The following is a 20867-nucleotide window of genomic DNA, read 5'->3' as shown; positions in this document are numbered from 1 at the left end:
TGACAGGGTCTGATGATCTAAAGTGGCCCAACAAATCTCAGAGCCAACTTTCTGGATTACTTGCAAAGCCAAGTCCTTAACTGAGAGCCAAAGCCCCTGCCCTGGCCTGAAGGGACAAATAACTCTCTTCCTTCTGTTGGCCTGCAATGTGCTTTAGGGCTGCCCAAGTCCTTCTCTAGGTCCTCCTGCACCAAGCAACAAACTTCTCTGCAGGTGGAACCCCAACCTCCTTCCTGACTGGAGAAAAGTGGCGAAAACCCAAATTGGCATTTGAATGGGTATAGGCCAGTGCAGGATCTCTGCAAGGTGTAATATGCCAGTTCTGCCCAGGTCAAGAACTGGCTCCAGGAGGAAGGTGAGAAGGACACAAAGCAGTGGAGGCATTTCGAGGTTCTGATTAACATATTCTGCCTGAGCATTGGACTGTGAACACCTGAAGTGAGACTGAGAGAAGAGCCAAACAGACCAGGAGGCCACAATCAGACACAATGCCATGAATCCTGACAATATTCTTAGCACAACAGCAGCAGTTTCTTTGCTGGAGGGAAGTTCAGGCAGGGCAATGAATTGAACAGCTTTAGAAAAACTGTCCACCACCACCAGGATAACTGTGCCACCTTGTGATGGCAGGCCAGTAATGAAATTCATAGAGATGTGGGACTAGGAGCGATATGAGACAAGTAGAGAGTGTAGAAGCCCAGCAGGGCATTGATTAGAAGATCTGTGTTGAGCACACAGATGGAAGAGGCATGCACAAATGATTGAATGCCTCTTGTCGTCTCTGACCACCAAAAGGATCTTTGAATAAGCCCCAAAGACCTCCCCACGCCACGATACCCTGTGAACAGGAAGTGTGACCCTGCTGGGGAACAAGCATCCTGCTGGAACTGGGTTCCTCATGGACAGTTTCTTCAATGGAACAGCGAACAGGAGCCAGAATGCTGTTGCTGGATATGATGGGCTGCAGCTAGCCGGACTGCCATTGTAACACTGGGGAGCAGGGATCTGTGCTCTTTGGCTGACCCATTTACAGGTGGCACTGTCCCAGGAGGCAGAACTGATACAGGCATTGGGTTTGCACTAGGACAAGGACCTTGAGGAAAGGTTACACACAACTGCTGAAGAGTCTCAGTTCACTACTTAACAGCATCTATATGCTGCTGTAGTTGTTCTTTATGTACCAAACTAGGCCCCCTGCTTAACAACAATAGCACAGAGCTGTTCCTTCACTATCTGGTCCTTCTCTACAGACCAATCTTGCTGTTACAGCAGATTAGGTAAATTCTTTAGTTTTCACTTCCCCCACACAGAGTGGTGGTGAACCTAATTGCAGAGAAAATTTACACAACATTAGAATAAAAACACTGAACTAGGTTTTACTGGATTTCTTGGGGGGGGGGGGCTCGAAAACATCTACCAAACAAAAGTCAAAATCAAAAAAAACATTTATTTATGGAAGAGTTTCAGAAACTAGAGATTCCTACCAACAAAGGAAGACTTCACTTACAGAAGATGATTACAAGACTGAGCAAAGAAACAAGAGGCAAGGAACTTATGTAGGCAACAAACAAGACAAAGGTGATAATAATGATCTAATAATTAGTCTAATAAGCAGGTGAGCAGGAAAGGGGTGGCCAGTTCAAGGTGTAACAATATGCCCGTAAGCGAATACCAACAGCATTGTAAATTTGATTAAATTGCATATCAACATAACACATCAATGTTCTTTCCACCCTAGTATAGTTTAATCACAAATAGTGAATTAGATCACAAACCCCCACCAACACTACAAACAGATTACAGAAGATAAATCTAATCCTTTTAGCTTTAAGATGTTAAGACCCTGAAAACAATTGGTAAAATAAACCACATGTATTTGGTTTATATGTCCATTATATATCTTCACTGTGGAAGACATAACAAGCCTTTATGTATAGTAAAGCAGAGGTTGATAGATTCTTGATTGATCAGGGCATGAAGGGATGTGGGGTGAAGGCAGGAGATGGGAGCTGAGAGGAAAATTGCATCAGCCATGATGAAATGACAGAGCAGACTCAATGTGCCAAATGGTCTAATTCTGCTCCTATATCTTATGGTCTTAAGATCCATTTCCCCAAATTTCCCCGTCTCCAGCCACCTTGCTGATTAAAAAAAAACTTATTCTATGAAGTATTCTCATCAAAAGAGAGTTAAATAGACTTGCACTGCAAAATATCCCCAAGGGCACTTAATTATTCTACAACTTCCCATCAAGTTGGATGGCATTAAACATTTACTTATGGAAGTAATTGTCACTATCAACTTTATTTTTATAACTTGCTTCCACAATGGAAATCTTAGAGTTCATAGCATTCCTTCCAACAATTCTTTAACACCATCTGGAGAAATGCTAACATACCGCATGGCACCCAATACATTGTATTTGGTATACTCTTATTAATGCCATAAGATAAATGCTTATTCCTGAAATACAGTTTACAAGTATTTGGTGTTGTGTTTTCTTTGCAATCCAGCTTTATGATTATTTCCTACCACGACTTTCACCAATTTAGTATCGTACTTAGGCACACAGGGAAGTCTGCAGGTTAGTTATAAAAATTACAGAGCATAACATTGAACAATGGAAGCAAATTGCTTTATAAAATAATGGCTGAACAGAAAATGGATATTACTCAATCTTGCCTGGCAGCCAACAGCAATAACTATTATCTTGGTGTGATCCAAATTATAATATCTAGAGCTTACATAAAAGACTGTATGCTTTTTTGCTCCATGTCAATTTATAAACACAAGAGACGCTACAGATGCTGGAAGTCCAGAGGAACACACGCAAGATGCTGGAGGAACTAAAATAAAACATTCTGACATCGTTATGATGAGGCCACTCTCAGGTTGGAAGAACAACATCTCATATTCCATCTATGTCTCCTTGAAACTGATGGCATGAACATCGATTTCTCCTTCAAGTAATTTTTTTTCTCCCCTTCTTCTATTCCCACTTTCTGCTTTCCATAAGGATCACTCCCTTCATGATATCCTTGTCCATTCATCCCTCCCCACTAATCTCCCTCTGGGCATGTATCCCTGCAAGTGACAGAAATGCAACACCTGCCCATCAGGGACAGCTTGGGACACCTGTGAATCTGCTGGGGCTGTCTAGTGTATCCAGTGCTCCTGATGCTGTTTCCTCTACATTGGTGAGATCCAACGTGAATTTGGGTACCACTTTGTTGAGTACCTCTACTCCATCTGCCAAAAGCAGAATTTCCCAGCGGCCAACCATTTTAATTCCTATTCCATTCCCGCTCTGACACATCAATCCAAAACCTCCTCTCCTGCCATGATGAACCCACTGTCAGGGTGGAGGAGCAACACATCATATTCCATCTAGGTCACCTCCAACCTGATGGCATGGACATCGATTTCTCCAGTAATTTTTTTCCTCCCCTTTCCCTCATCTTCTATTCCCACTCTGGCCTCTTACCGCTTCTCCTCACCTGTCTATCACCTCCCCCTGATACCCCTCCTTCTTTCCTTTCCCCCATGGTCCACTTTTGTCTCCTATCAGATTCCTTCTTCTCCAGCCACCTGGTCATCACCTGAAGAGGAGTCTTGGCCCAAAGCGTCAACTGTTTATTCATTCCCATAGACATTCCATATTAATTTAACCATTTATTAGTCCCTACTGCCTTGTTGAATATGAATTAACTCATTGAGTAGAGAATGATACAAGTTTGTCAACACACAAATCAATAATTGGCAGCCAAACAAAATAACACTGGGAAATTAATAGTTGCTAAAGAGGAGGTTCCCATGGTCATACTCTACCCAGAAGTGGTCTGGGAGAAAAAGATGCATCCTGAGGAAAGATCTGTTGCTCCAACTCATCAAAACTAGCTACAGGAGTAGACTACAGAGATTTTCAAGATGCCCTGTCAATTAATATAATCATTGGCAATTCAACATTATAATCTCAACATTACTTTCCTGACTACCTTTCATCCCTTGCTTGTTAAGTAATTATCTACTTATCCCTAGCTCAATACATTCAACTTTCTGCTCCCACCAACCAATGAGAAAGTGACACACAACACTCAGAGGGAAAAATGCCTCATCTCTGTCTTCCCCTTATTTTTGAACAATGACCCCAGTTTTAGACTTCCGAGAGGAAGTAGCTTGCCTACATCCACCCTGTCAAAACACTTCAGGATATTTCATGTTTTAATCATCTCCCACTCTTCTAAAATCCAAGCCTAACTTCTAACAACTTTCCTTCATAAGACACATTGTGCATTCTTGCAAACTTTCTTTGAACCATTTCCAATGCATTAACTTCCTTTTTAAGACAAGGAGACCAGTGGTGAACACAGTACTCCAGATGTGGCCTTTCCAATATCCCACCCAACTGAAGGATCATCTTCCTCATTTGTGTGTAATTTCCCATGCATCAGCAATAGTATTCTGCTAGCCTTTCCAATTATTTACTACACCTGCATACCAACCTTTTGCAAATCACACACTAGGACTCCAGCTCAATCCTCTGCAACATTGCTTCTCATCATTTAAGTATATTGTTTATTTCCCTCTTAAAATGAACTATTTTGTATTTCATTACATTACACCCGCCAACCAGAAAATTAGCCAATTATGCCCATTTCTATTATTGAGTTAGTCAGCGAACCTACTGCTTGTCAGAACGTTACCACCTACACCATGAGATTTTTAACAATTACCTTTGATGCAATTGCTTTTCAAACAATGTATGGATATCTTAAGTACAGTAAGCCACAGACTCCTCTCCATCCAATGCATGTCACTTTTAAAGGAATCCTAGTACATTGTCAAAACAGCATTTTCCTTTCATAAAGCCACGCTAACTTTACCTGATTAATTTCACTATTTCCTAAGTGCTCTATTATAATGGCTTCTAATATTTTCCATGATAGACTTTACATTATTTTGCCTCTAGTTTCTTGCTTTCTTTCTTCTTCACTTTATGAATAAGTTACATTTACTATTTCCAAAACTATTGACATCTTGCACAAGTCCAGAGAGTTTTGGAAACTTAAAATCTGTACAGCAACTCTCTTAATACCCACTTTCTCACCATCCTAAAACTTGCGAATGAAGTGCATCAGAGCCCAGGAACATGGTATCTTGGAATCATTTATTTATTTTTGGTACTTTGTGCAGCATTCTGACTTAGCACTGGCTATTGTGCAGTAAATTCAAGGCAATACCTTTAGGTTTCTTTGTTTACTATTGATGCATAGTCCTACATTGACATTTGAAACCTCTCTAAAATCTGCCTACCTCTGGCCCCATCTTCAATCACCTTAGTATTGAAAATCTACAGGAATTAATCACTTTCTGGTCGGGTGGGACTGCAACCAAAGGTCATGGCTTAAGGGTGATAGGTGAGAAGTTTAAAGGAAACATGAGGGGAAACTTCTTCACTCAGAGGGTAGTAAGAATGTGAAATGAGCTGCTGCGTAAGTGGTGTATGCAAACTCAATTTCAACATTAAAGGGAAGTTTGGATAGGTACATGGATAGTAGGGGTATGGAGGGCTATCATCCCAGTGCAGGTCAATGAGGATAGGCAGCCCAAATGGTTTCAGCAAGGACTAGATGGGTCCAATGGCCTGTTTATGTGTTGTACTTCTCTAAGACTCTAGAAAAGCAATCCTATTTTCTCCTTGCCCACCTCCCACTTTCAGAACTTAAAGTGATTCTAAGATAACATGTTCCTGGGCCCTGATGCATTTCAACCATGAGTTTTCCAAAACTATTCAACATCCTCTTGTTCTGTCACAACATGCATTGATTTTCCATTTCCTAAATGTCTGTCCTTACATGTGGGCAGGACCTCATGCTGTCACCTAAAGAATACGCAAATTCCATAGCAAAAGCACTAGAGGTCAGGACTGATCCCAAATCACAAGGCCTTTTAAGTCTTGAGACAGCAATGCTGTTTGTAGTGTAACTGCAACCACAATTTCCTGGGAAGTGGCCATTGTTAGTTAGGCTCTAACTGCCCCTGAATGGAATGGATAGGTCTAATAGAGGTCAGAGAGGATCTGGGATCATTCAAGCTACAAGGATTACAGATTTCATTCCTGATTATCCAATTGTTTTGATGCAGAATTAATAAAGCTAATTAAAGAAAAGTCAGGTGATATTATTAGGATTTTAAAAATTCAGTTGCCTAGTAAAAGTTGAAGTCTCATGTCTGGTTCAATTCTACCATATTCCATAACAAACTTGAGTTAAATGAATAGTAGCTAATGTCAAACTGCATATCTTACAGCAAGGTCAACCTAGTGTAAAACGAATGGAGGTAATTTTGGCCAATAAAGTTTTGTTAGCATCAAATCAGCCATACACTTTTTTAAAGTTTATGTTTCTTAACTGCTTATTTTAATTCAACTATTTAAGTACATGCATATGTATGCATACTTATTTTAATCCAGGTTTTTTCTCTCTCTATTATGTATTACATTGTACTGCTGCTGCAAAGTTAAAGGTTGTCTGTTTAAAAAGTGCATGGGGCAGTTTTCCTTTCAGTAACCAACACAGAATACAAGAGTTCGCAAGTTACATAGAACATAGAACATAGAATAATATAGCACATTACAGGCCTTTTGGCCCGCAATGTTGTGCTGACCCTCAAACCCTGCCTCCCATATAACTGCCCACCTTAAATTCCTCTATATACCTGTCTAGTAGTCTCTTAAACTTCACTAGTGTATCTGCCTCCACCACTGACTCAGGCAGTGCATTCTGCGCACCAGCTACTCTCTAAGTGAAAAACCTTCCTCTAATATCCCCCTTGAACTTCCCTCCCCTTACCTTAAAGCCATGTCCTCTTGTATTGAGCAGTGGTACCCTGGGTAAGAGGTGCTGGCTGTCCACTCTGTCTATTCCTCTTAATATCTTGTACACCTCTATCATGTCTCCTCTCATCCTCCTTCTCTCCAAAGAGTAAAGCCCTAGCTCCTTTAATCTCTGATCATTATCCATACTCTCTAAACCAGGCAGCATCCTGGTAAATCTCCTCTGTACCCTTTCCAATACTTCCACATCCTTCCTATAGTGAGGTAACCAGAACTGGACAGAGTACTCCAAATGAGGCCTAACTAAGGTTTTATAGAGCTGCATCATTACATCATGTTTCTTAAATTCTATCTCTCAACTTATGAAAGCTAACACCCCATAAGCTTTCTTAACTACCCTATCTACCTGTGAGGCAACTTTCAGGGATCTGTGGACATGTACCCCCAGATCCCTCTGCTCCTCCATACTACCAAGTATCCTGCCATTAACTTTGTACTCTGCCTTGGAGTTTGTCCTTCCAAAATGTACCACCTCACACTTCTCCGGGTTGAACTCCATCTGCCACTTCTCAGCCCACTTCTGCATCCTATCAATGTCTCTCTGCAATCTTCAACAATCCTCTACACTATCTACAACACCACCAACCTTTGTATCTTCTGAAAACTTGCCAACCTACCCTTCTACCCCAACGTCCAGGTCGTTAATAAAAATCACAATAAGTAGAGGTTCTAGAACAGATCCTTGTGGGACACCACTAGTCACAACCCTCCAATTTGAATGTACTCCCTCCACCATGACCCTTTGCCTTCTGCAGGCAAGCCAATTCTGAATCCACCTGGCCAAACTTCCCTGGATCCCATGCCTTCTGACTTTCTGAAAAAGCCTACCGTCTGGAACTTTGTCAAATGCCTTACTAAAATCCATGTAGATCACATCCACTACACTACCCTCATCTATATGCCTGGTCACCTCCTCAAAGAACTCTATCAGGCTTGTTAGGCACAATCTGCCCTTCACAAAACCATGCTGACTGTCCCTGATCAGACCATGATTCTCTAAATGCCCATAGATCCTATCTCTAAGAATCTTTTCCAACAGCTTTCCTACCACAGACATAAGGCTCACTGGTCTATAATTACCTGGACTATCCCTACTACCTTTTTTGAACAAGGGGACAACGTTCGTCTCCCTCCAACCCTCCGGTACCATTCCTGTGGATAACGAGGACATAAAGGTCCTAGCCAGAGGTTCATAAATCTCTTTCCTCACCTCGTGGAGCAGCCTGGGGAATATTCTGTCAGGCCCCGGGGACTTATCCGTCCTAATGTATTTTAATAACTCCAACACCTCCTCTCCCTTAATATCAACATGCTCCAGAACATCAACATCACTCATATTGTCCTCACCGTCATCAAGTTCCCTCTCAGTGGTGAATACCGAAAAGAAGCATTCATTGAGGACCTCGCTCACTTCCACAGCCTCCAGGCACATCTTCCCACCTTTATCTCTAATTGGTCCTATCTTCACTCCTGTCAACCTTTTGTTCTTCACATTATTGAAGAATGCCTTGGGGTTTTCCTTTACCCTACTCACCAAGGCCTTCTCATGCCCCCTTCTTGCTCCTCTCAGCCCCTTCTTAAGCTCCTTTCTTGCTACCCTATATTCCTCAATAGACCCATCTGATCCTTGCTTCCTAAACCTCATGTATGCTGCCTTCTTCCACCTGACTGGATTTTCCACCTCACTTGTCACCCATGATTCCTTCACCATACCATTCTTTATATCTTCCTCACTGGGACAAATTTATCCCTAACATCCTGCAAGAGATCCTTAAACATCAACCATATGTCCATAGTATGTTTCCCTGCAAAAACATCATCCCAATTCACACCTGCAAGTTCTAGCCTTATAGCCTCATAATTTGCCCTTCCCCAATTAAAAATGTTCCTGTCCTCTCCGTTTCTATCCTTTTCCATGATAATGCTAAAGGCCAGGGAGCGGTGATCACTGTCCCCCAGATGCTCACCCACTGACAGATCTGTGACCTGACCCGGTTCATTACCTAATACAAAATCTAGTATGTCATTACCCCTAGTCGGCCTGTCAACATACTGTGACGGGAATCCATCCTGGATTGATGGAAGTATAAATATCCAACTTTGATGTCTGCATGTAGAAGGCTGCATTACAGGAAAAATATCATTCCATAGGAGAAGATGCAAAATCAATTTACAAAGATATTGTAACGACTAAATTTTGTCTGTGAGGAATGACAAAGGTTAGAGGCATTTTTTTCTTGGAAGAGAGTCTGAGGGGAGAATTAATTAAGACATATAATATTGGAAGTTCTCTGAGTTGAGCCCTTCAAACGTGCAAAACCATCTAATTCAGCACGTCAAAATCCAATGGGTGTAGGTTAAAGAACTAGAAATTTAGAAGGTAGATGAGGGAACTTCAGATAAATATTTATAGAATACTTCTGGAATTTTGAGCAAATAGCAGTTAGAAGCTTGATGGTACCTGGGATTTGACTTGAGTACTAATCTGGGTGGTTGATCATCTTGGATATTAGCTCTTCTGAGGCAGCTTGACTGTTTTATTATGGATAGAGATTTGGCTGATGGACAGGAGGCAAAGAGTGGGAATAAAGGGAGCATTTTTTGATTGGCTGCTGGTGACTAGTAATGTTCCACAGGATCGGAGTTGGGACCGCTTCTTTTTTGGTTGTATGTCAATGATCTGGATGACAGAATTGATGGCTGGGTTCGTAGGAGATACAAAGCTAGGTGGAGGATCAGGCCAAGCTGAGGAAGTAGAGTGGCTACAGAAGGATTTAGACAGATTAGGAAAATGGGCAAAGAAGTGGCCGATGGAACATCGTGTTGGGAAGTGTATGGTCATGCGTTTTTGTGGAAGATTATTTTCTAAATGAGGAGAAAATTCAAAAATTTGAGATGCAAAGTGACCTGGGGGTCCTTATGCAGGATTCCTCAAAGGTTAATTTACAGGTTGAGCTGGTGGTGAGGAAGGCAAATGCAATGTTAGCATGAGAGGACTAGAATATAAAAACAAGGATGAAATGCTGAGGCTTTATAAGGCATTGGTGAGGCCTCACTTGGAGTACTGTGAGCAGTTTTGGGCCCCTTATTTAAGAAAGGATGTGCTGACATTGGAGAGGTTCACGAGAATGATCCTGGGAATGGAATGCATATCATATGAGGAGTGATTGATGCCTCCGGGCTGTTACTCTAGAATTTAGAAGAATGAAGGGGGTTCTCATTGAAACCTATCAAGTGCTGAAAGGCCTAGATAAAGTGGATGTGGTGAGGATGTTTTCTATAGTGGGGAGTCCAGGACCAAAGGGCACAGCCTCAGAATAGAGGGGCATTCACTTAGAATGGAGAAATTTCTTTAGCCAGATGGTGGTGAATCTGAATAATTTGTTGCTATTGGTGGCTGTGGAGGGCAGGTCATTGGGTGTATTTAAGGGAGAGGTTGATAGGTTCTTGATTCGCAAGGGCATCAACGGTTACAGGGAGAAGGCAGGATAATGGGGTTGAGAGGAAAATGGAGAAGTGGTGGAGCCGACTTGATGGACCAAATGGCCTAAATCTGCTCCTATGTTTTGCTTTCATATGTTCTTATCCATACTGGCCATGATTTCATAAAGTTCTGTGAGGTCACCTCTTACACTCCTATACTCCAAGGGATGAAGATCCAGCACAACCAACCTCTCCTGACAATCCAGTCCTTCTGCTCCATACAGCACGCTCTTCTCTACCTCTCCAGGTTGACAATGTCTTTCCTATAACAGAGTGACTAAATCTGTACCCAACACCCCAAGCGTAGACTCACCAACAATTTATGTACATAACTGTAACATAATGTCCCTGCTCCGAATTCAATGCTCTGACTGACATAGGCCAGTGTATTTTTTAACCACCAAATGTGCTTGCAAAGCTGCTTTCAGCAAACTGTGCCCTTGTATACGCCCTGGCCCCTCCATTCCGCTACACTCGTCAGTGCCCTGCCATTCACTGTACACTGTACCCTGGTTTGACTGTCCAATCACCTCACCCATATCTAAACTGAAATTTATTTGCTACCCCTCAGTCCATTTTCCTAAGTGATCAAGATCTATTTGCAATTCATTGTAATCAGCTCCACTAAATTAATATCAAACTTCCTAACTGTTTTATGTACATTCATATCCAAATTGTTTACATAAATAATGAACGATGTCCCCCAGAGCACTCCACTTGTCACAGTCAGAGAATCACCCTCTGTTTCTTATCATAGAGAATCCTGAATCCACCTCACTAGCTCCCCTAAATCCCATGCAACCTAACCTAACAGATCAGTCTGCCAAGCAGGATATTGTCAAAGGCCTTGCTAAAGTCCATATAGACAACACCCATTCCCCTATTTTCATCCATCCCCTTGAAACAAATCCAAAAGATTAGTCAGATATGACCTCCCATACACAAAACCAAACTGATTATTCCTGATCAGACCTTGACTATCCAAGGCACAAGACCAAAAGACAAAGGAGTAAATAATCTGGAAGAAAAGTTCAAGTGTAATTGATGAGTCACAGGAACACTAGATGCATAGATTGCTTCAGAAACAGGGTAAAGTTCTTGATCTTCCAAGCACAATTCCTAGCAACTAACTTGAAGCTTTCAAGGTTTATTTTAAATGTAAGCTACTTCATCAGTAAAATTGGTATGTGAAATGATTGGGATGTAAAGTGTATCCAAGACTCATTCATCAGTGAGTAAGGATTTCATACATTGCTTTGTTGCAGAAATTCATATGCTGCAGTTTCAGGAGAGAAATCACAAGTGACATCTGCTCTGTGTTTCAGAGCAGCAACCAGATGTATGAAACCTCCCCAGCATCAAAGTTTTACCCAAGATTTATCAGTCACCTGTGCTTTGGCAATAGCTGTTTACAAAGTATTTCTTTCCTCAATAGTTCACATTATAGCAGTAGCATTATTTTCAACCAGAGTACAGTAGATATTGTTTTACTAATACTGGTGCGGGACTGTGATGCAGTAACCAACAACAAGCAAACAAATGAATATAATTTATGCCACCTCAGGAGAAAATACAAATTTTAAACAAATTAAGTTGATGGTTCATGGATTAAGCTTATGCCTCAAAAGCACTTTCCATATGCAGCAATGCAGAATGCTATACCATGGAATGCCTGGTACTGAATTTGGAAGCTGTATATCCATATTTATTCATTAAAAATTAACATTTGATTAACATTTCAATTGGTCATTGTTTTTAAGTATATGAAAAATTTAACAAATAATCAATTAAAATTTACAGCTTAGGAGACTGCTGGGCCTACTGTATCTGTGCTAGTTAAAGTAGGCTAACCAGCTTAATTCCATCTTCCCAGCACTTGATCTGTAACCACTTAGGTCATAGCTTTTCAGAACTCTCTTGGCAATCTTTCATTATTGTGAAGATTTCTGCTTTTCACATCATTTCAGGAGGTGAATTTGGGAACCCTATCATCTTCTGCAAAGCAACATATACAAAAAATAAAATGAAATAAGCGTAAGGCATCCACCGCTTGTCCCAGCTTTACCATTCCCAATGAAAGGCTTTTTGCCTAAACCAGTACCATAGCCCTTCATATTTATCATCCTTTCTCCAATATACCAAATGGCTGACTCATTGTGCAGAAATTTCCAAAGACTTGATACGCTCAGAGTGAAAGAAATCGTCCATCCCTGCCCTGTATAGTTGACCCCTTCTTTCGATTTTGTTCTTTGTTTAGCTCTGTTCCAGATGACCCATCCTCGATCATACTTATGACTAAGGAAACACCCAATGGGTCCTCTTACTGTAAAAACATTGAAAAGTTTTTGAACTTTTCCTTCCCTCAAACTACTGAGCCTGTATTGCACTGTGATTTTCAGTCTACCTACAGTATTCTCCTCCATCTGTTATTTAGAACTTCAGTGTATTCAAGTTACCTAGGACACATTTTGCCCTGATTACATGGCTGCCCCTATAGCCGAGAGGAGAAGAAGAAGAAGAAAGCCCTTAACTCTGAGTGGAGTCATCGGGACGCCGTTGTGACAGTGTTTTTTTTAGCAGGCTTTCTTATTTTTACGAGGCCGAGTTGCTAGCTCGACGCTCAACCCAGCATGGGTGGAATGTGTGTAAGGGGGCTGACTGGATTCGAACTCAGGAACCTTTGCTCCGAAGTCCGGATGCCACTACGCCACCAGCAGGCCCCTATTAGCCGAAGTTTCATGGAAATAGTTAACAAGGTATGAAGAAGACAAACTACCATTTAACTAAGTAACAAATTATGTACTTAAGTGAAATACAGAACAAATTAGAACACTACCAATTCTACTACAATACTATAACATTGTGTATCAGTTCTTAATAGATATTAAAGGAGAAATTCATTCAGTGTACACTGCCGTATTCTTTTCATAGACTGTAAATGAACAAAATCAGTGCAGACACAATGCAGATAATGGACTGCTTTACACAATGATTTCGACAATTGCATCCTCCAAATCTTCATTTTTATTGTAACATTCAAGAAAATTTTCGATACCTTCAAATCCTTAATAGTTTCTAAATTGTTGAAGTAGTGAAATTGTTTAATTTTCACTCCTGGCTATTTCTGGCATCTCGAAGCCTGAATGCTTGAAACTGTAGTGAGCAAAACAGTACTGAATTAATGGTCATCTCTTGCTAACTATCGGTGAAAATCATTACTTGTTGAACACAAACATATGCAACTGCCATTATTTTAAAACTGTTTGCACTAAGCATGGTGTAATGAATAATGGCCACACACGTGCACATGACTGACGCTAGCTTGTTCAGCAACAGTCTCCTCTCCCAATTCAACAGCATAGAAGTCCCAAATAAACAAAGGGAATCCCGGCTATTTCCTTGATTAGTTTTTGTTCTTTGAGAGTTGTCCCAAGCAAGCAGCTGACCTAATTAATCAATGGTCTGATAAACTGGAATGCACTGAATTTGAAAACTGGCCTTGCCTCCTCTGGAAGAAGAGGAGTGGGTGTGGGAGGGACAATCTCCTGAAGTACCATCCTCCTTTATCTGTTGGTACCCATTTCTGTCTTTACCTGCAGAGTGGGTGCCTCCCCAAATGTGCTGTCCAAGTACTGGTACTGATTCCTGTGTTATCCCAGTAATCACAGCTTCCCAAACTGAAAAGGATGTTTTATTTTCGTTCTTTGCTTTCTGCCCAAAAATCAATTCTCAACCTCTGTCAGTACAAAACCCCCAATAATTCAACCTTGGTAATCAACTTTCGAGGTGGGGTCTTAGAAGATACCTACCAGAAATCCAAGCGTACCATATTCATTGGTTCCCTTATAAGCTGTAGAAACAGAATTAGGCCATTTGACTCATTGAGTCTGTTCTGCCATTTCATCATGGCTGATCCATTTTCCCTCTCAGCCCCCATCTCCTGCCTTTGCCCCCATATCCATTCATCCCTGACCAATCAAGAAATATCAACCTCTGCCTTAAATATTTATAAAGATTTGGCCTCCACAGCTGCCTGTGGCAACGAATTCCAGAGGTTCACCACTCCCTGGCGAAAGAAATTCCTCTCCATCCCCATTCCAAAATGTTCCTCTATTCTGAGGCTGTCCTCTAGTTTTACACACTCCCACCATAGGAAACATCCTCTCCACACCCACTCTGTCAAGGCCTTTCACCATTCGATAGGTTTCAATGAGGTCACCCCTCATTCTTCTGAATTCCAGTGAATACTGGCCCAGAGCCATAAAACAGTTTTCATATGACAAGCCGTTTAATTCTGGAATCATTTTTGTAAACCTCCTTTGAACTGTCTCCAGTTTTAGTACATTCTTTCTAAGATAAGGGGCCCAAAGCTGCTCACAATGAGGCTTCAACAGTGCTTTACAAAGTCTCAATATCACATCCTTGCTTTTGTATTCTAGTCCCTTTGAAATGAATGCTGACATTGCATTTGCCTTCCTCACCACAGACTCAACCTGTAAATTAACCTTTAGGGAATCCTGCACAAGGACTCCCAAATCCCTTTGCACTTCAGTCTTCAGTCTTTTCTCGCCATTTAGAAAATAGTCAACCCTTTCACTTCTTCACCAAAGCGCCTGACCATGCACTTCCCAACACTGTATTCCGTTTGCCACTTCTTTGCACATTCTTATCTAAGTCCTTCTGTAACCTCTTTATTTCCTCAAAACTACTTACCCCTCCACCTATCTTTGTATCATCTTCAAACTTGGCAACAACACTATCAATCCCATCATCTAAATCATTGACAAATAACGTAAAAAGAATCAGTCCCAACACAGACTCCAGAGGAACATTTCTAGTGACTGGCAGCCAACCAGAACAGGCTCCCCTTATTCTCACTCTTTGCCTCTTTCTATTCCCACTGCTTGGTCCATGCTAGAATCTTTCCTGTAATACCATGGGCTTGTAGCTTGTTAAGCAGCCTCATGTGTGACACCTTTGTCAAAGGCCTTCTGAAAATCTAAGTACACAACATCAACTGATTCTCCTTTGTCTATTCCACTTGTTATTTCATCAAAGAATTCCAACAGATTTGTCAGGCTAGATTTTCCCTTGAGAAAACCATGCTGACTAAGGCCTATTTTATCATGTGCTTTCAAGTACCATGTGACCTCATCCTTAATAATTCCAACATCTTCTGTACACTGTGGTCAGACTACCTGGACTATAGTTTCCCTTCTTCAAGAGTGGAGTGACATTTGCAATTTTCCTATCTTCCGCAGCCATTCCAGAATCTAGTGATTCTGAAAAGATCATTCCTAATGCCTCCACAATCTCTTCAGCCACCTTTTTCAGAACCCTGGGGTGTAAACCATCTGGTCTACATGACCTACCTACCTTCAGACCTTTCAGTTTCCCAAGAACCTTTTCTTAGTAATGGTAACTTCACACACTTCATGACTGTGAACACCTGGAACTTCTAGCATACTCCTAGTGTCTTCCACTGTGAAGACTGAAGTAAAATACTTACTCAGTTCATATGCCATTTCCTTGTTCCCTCATTACTTCTTCTCCAGCATCATTTTCAGTGGTCCCATATCTACACTCACCTTTCTTTTACACCCTATATATCTTTCTTTTCAAATCTTTTTATTATTATTATATTATTCAAAAATAACACTACATCAAAGTAACAACACTTACAATGCCTCAAGGAAAAAAAAGAAATTATCTTAAAAATCGAAAATTTTATGAATAAAACAAACCCTACTAAGCAGAAAAAGTGAGAAAAGAAACCCATTAGGAGTGCAACCCCAGAGCCATGTGTCATACAAAAAGCTTCTAAAAATAAACATCAAACCTCCAGCAAGAAAGAAAAATATATCAAAAAAAATTGCAATTAGATCATGGAGATCTATCAATTAGCTCAAATAACAATAGTGAATAAATGAGCCCCATCTTTTCTCAAAATCAAATAAAGGTTCAAAGGTTTGATTTCTAATTTTCTCCAAACTAAGACATAGTATCACTTGGGAGAACCATTGTGACAAAGTAGGAGCTGATATGTCTGATATGTCACTTCAACAAAATGGTCCACCTAGCTTTCAATGTACCAAATGCAATAACATGTTGGTCAGACACAGAAATACCATGGATATTTTGATGAATTATTCCAAAAAGCGCAGTCAATTTATTAGGTTGTAGGTAAATTCTGAGTGCTTTAGAGATTGTCGAAAAGACTGACTTCCAGAACTGTTCCAGTATAGAACATGACCAGAACATATGTGTCAATGTAGCTATCTCACTTTTACATCTATCACAATAACTATCGACATTGGGAAATATTTTAGAGAGTCTCTCCTTCGTCAAATGGTAATGATATACAATTTTAATTTGAATCAGTGAATGACGAGTGCAGATCAAAGAAGAGTTAACCAGCTTCAGAATCCACATCCATCCAATCCTCCCATATAAAAGTCAAATAGATTTCCTTTTCCCAATCCTGCTTAATCTTAAATAAAGGACGCTTATCCCATTGTAATAATAAATTATAAATTCTTCCAATAGAACCTTTCATCGAAGGGTTCATACTCATAATAGTATCGAACAAGTCTGCCTCCAATATGTAAGGAAAATTACTTAAATATTTTTATAAAAAATGTCTAACTTAAAAGTTTTGTAAGATGTGTGAATATGAGAGAGAATATTTATTGACTAATTGTTCAAAAGACATCAATCTGCCTTCTTTAAATAAATCCAAAAAAGAATTAATACCTTTATTTTTCCAAAGTAAAAAAATTGGATCACTCAAAGAAGGTTTAAAAAAGTAATTATGATAAATTAAATTACAAAGTTTAAATTTTTTAAGATTAAAAAAATTGTGGAACCGAAGCCAATTTTGTAAAGAGTGCTTAATCACAGGATATAGGTTTAAATTAGCAACTTCAGCTAATTGTATAGCAACTCCTAATAATGAGGGTAAATAAAACTGTTTCACAGCTCTCAGTTCCAGGTCTACCCAAATTGAAAGTTTGGGTAGACCATTCCTATCAACCCAATATAACCAAAAGGACATGTATCGCAAATTAACAGCCCAGTAATACATTATTAAATTAGGCAAAGCAAGACCTTCATCCTTTTTCAACTTTTGTAAATGACATTTACTAATTCTTGGTCTTTTATTATCCCAAATAAAAGATCGAATAATAGAATCAATCCGATCAAAAAACTTCTTAGTCAAAAAAACAGGAATATTCTGAAATAAATATAAAAATTTTGGTAAAATCATCATTTTAACTACATGAATATGACCAACAAGTGAAAATTTAAGTGGACTCATCTACTAAATGAATATTTCATAAAGTCCACTAAGGGAACAAAATTGGCTTTATAAAGATCCTTATATTTTTTAGTAATTGTAACACCTAAATATCTAAAAGAATCCGTAAAGGGAATATTATCATATATTGAGACAGATTCATTTAAAGGAAGCAATTCACTTTTACTAAAATTTATTTTATATCCTGAAAAATCTCCAAATTTATCAAATAATTTTAGCAAAGCAGGAATAGATTTGTCAGGCTTAGATATATAAACCAATAAATCGTCAGTGTACAGAGAGATCTTGTGCATGGTCTCATTCACAAAAATCTCATGAATATTTTTGGCTTCACAAAGAGCAATAGCAAGGGGTTCTAATATTAAATTAAATAGCAAAGGACTTAATGGAGAACCTTGTCTTGTCCCCCGTGATAGCTCAAAAAAGGAGACCTACAGTTATTAGTGACAACAGTAGCAATAGGAGCTTTATATATCATTTAATACAATTATTAAAATTAACAACAAAACCACATTTTTCTAAAACATTAAATAAATATTTCGATTCAACTCAATCAAACACTTTTTCAGCATCCAGAGATACAACACATTGTGGAGTTTTAGAAGAGGATGAATATATAATGTTAAATAGTCTCCGAACATTTGAAAAAGAATTGCGACCCTTTTTAAAGCCGGTTTGATCTTTAAAAATAATTTTACCCAAAATACTCTCCAACTGATTGGCCATTATTTTTGACAGAACCTTAGCATCAACATTCAATAATGAGCTATGTCTGTATGAGGCACAATCAGTAGGATCTTTATCCTTTTTAAGAATTAAAGAAATAGAAGTCTCATAAAAATTAGAGGGCAAATCACTTTTCACAAAAGAATCTTCGAACATCTCCAACATATATGGAGAAAGCAATTTTCCAATTTTTTTATAAAACTCTACAGGATAACCATCAAGTCCAGGGGCCTTACCAGATTGCATTGAAAAAATTGCTTTATGAATTTCGGATTCAGTAATTTGGGCATCAAGAGTTTTTTGATTCTCAGCAGAAATTTTAGGAAAAGCAATCTTTCATTAAAAAAGCATTCATTTCAGAAGAATCTACTGGACATTGAGATTTATAAAGTTCAGTATAAAAATATTGGAAAATCTTATTAATTTCTTCATATTCCCAAGCCAGGGTACCATCTTTTCTACGGATTTTCAAAATTTGCCTTTTGGCTCCAGCAGTTTTTAATTGAGATGCAAGCAGTTTGTTATTTTTATCTCCAAACATATAAAATTGGCTCTTTAACTTAAGCAAATAGCCTCCAATTGGATGAGTTAGTAATAGGTTATATTGTGATTGAAGTTCTACCCTTACACCCTATATATCTGAAGAAACTTTGGTATCCTCTTCAATATTATTGGTTAGCTTACTTTAGTATTCCATCTTTTCCTTCTTTATGACTTTCTTAGTTAGCTTCTGCTGATTTTTAAATTTTTCCAATTTTCCTATTAACTTTCCACTAAGTTTTGCTCTATTATATGCCCTCTCTTTGGCTTTTATGTTGGCTTTGACTTCTCTTGTTAGCCATGGTTGTGCCTTTTTGCCTTTAGAATACTTCTTCCTGTTTGGGATGTATATATCCTGTGCCTTCTGAGTTGCTTACAGAAATCCCAGCCATTGCTGCTCTGCTGTTATCCCTGCCAGTGTTCTTTTCCAATCAATTTTGGCCAACTCCTATCTCAAGCCCCTGTAGTTCCCTTTACTCCACTGTAATACCAATATATCTGACTTTAGCTTCTCCTTCTCAAAATTTAGGGTGAATTTGATCATATTATGATCACTTTCCTCTGAGATTTCTTTTACCGTAAGCTCTCTAATCGATCCCAGTTCATTGCAGAACGCCCAATCCAGAGTAGCTGATCTTCTAGTGGGCTCAACCACAAGCTGCTCTAAAAAAACATCTGGTAGACATTCTAGAAACTCTGTCATCCAGCACCGCCTGATTATCCCAATCTACCTGCATATTGAAGTCCACCATGACTATTGTCTCCCATAACATTGCCTTTTTGACATGCAGTTTCCATCTCCTGTTGTAATTTGTAGACCACATCCTCACAACTGTTTGGGGGTCTGTATGTAACTCCCATCAGGGTCTTTTTACCCTTGCAGTTCCTTATCTCTATCTACAATGATTCAACACCTTCTGACCCTATGTCACCTTTTTCTAATGATTTGATTTCATTTTTTTACTAACAGAGTAACACCAGCCCCTCTGCCCTCCTGCCTGTCTATCCTTGGACATTAAGCTTCCAGCTTTAATCTTCCTTCACCCATGATTCAGTGATATTACGACATCATACCTGTCAATCTGTAACTGTGTTACAAGTTCATCAACATTATCTATTCCATGGTTACATCCTCAAAGAACTCAAAAATAATTGGTAAAGCTTGATCTTCCTTTTATAAATCTATGCTGACTCTCCTCACTTGTGAAAAGAAAACAAGTATTGCACAAAGATGTGCTGTATGGAGAGAAGGTCAGATTAGGGGAAATGAGGAATGAACTAGGGAGGTGAGAACTCCTGTCCCATCACAGTCTTGAAAAGTGAAGCATATGTTGTGGTTGTATCAGGCAGGTTAGTGGAAAATGATTCCTTGAAATACAGGCCCTGTTCATACTTGGACAGTATTCTGTTTTCATCCCAGTATTGATGACTTCCACAGAAGCTGAGTTATTCCATCAATTTCTCTATTTTTTAGGAGTCAATGGCCATCTGGTCAAAAGCTCACTTTGGTAATATTTACACTTCTTCAGATAATTATTCAGTGGTACACAATTGATGTGAGCCACCAGCTCCGCTCCATCAGGAAGATCACTGATGACTTCACCATTTTAAATCATAACAATACTTGATTCTACAGAAACACAATCTATTCATATATGTAGACATACCAGATTGCATCTACTGTTCACCTGGCAAAATTGTATAATTATTCACTCTCAGTAGTGTTTGCCTCTAATTTGAAAATTAAGTAACAAATGTCACAATGATATTGCTCATCAAATGCAACCCATTGAAGAATGGAGACCCTAACTGGACATTATTCTTGGCTCACTTAAGGCCTGAACAACTGATTTCCCATGCTCCATGCAATAGCTATTAAGCAGAAACCATTTCAACTTCTTACTT

At 39.4% G+C, this 20867-nt stretch overlaps 1 protein-coding gene across 1 annotated transcript in view; it reads right to left on the bottom strand.

Annotated features, from left to right (window-relative positions):
• The window catches only part of pacsin1b (protein kinase C and casein kinase substrate in neurons 1b), a 433272-nt gene that overhangs the window by 313971 nt on the left and 98434 nt on the right, over positions 1 to 20867 (bottom strand). The gene's annotated exons all lie outside the window — the stretch shown is intronic.

This window comes from Hypanus sabinus, chromosome 25 (assembly GCF_030144855.1).
Source record: "Hypanus sabinus isolate sHypSab1 chromosome 25, sHypSab1.hap1, whole genome shotgun sequence".
NCBI lineage: Eukaryota > Metazoa > Chordata > Chondrichthyes > Myliobatiformes > Dasyatidae > Hypanus > Hypanus sabinus.
Note: the sequence above shows the minus strand (reverse complement) of the source record. Positions and strands in the feature narration are given on the sequence as shown.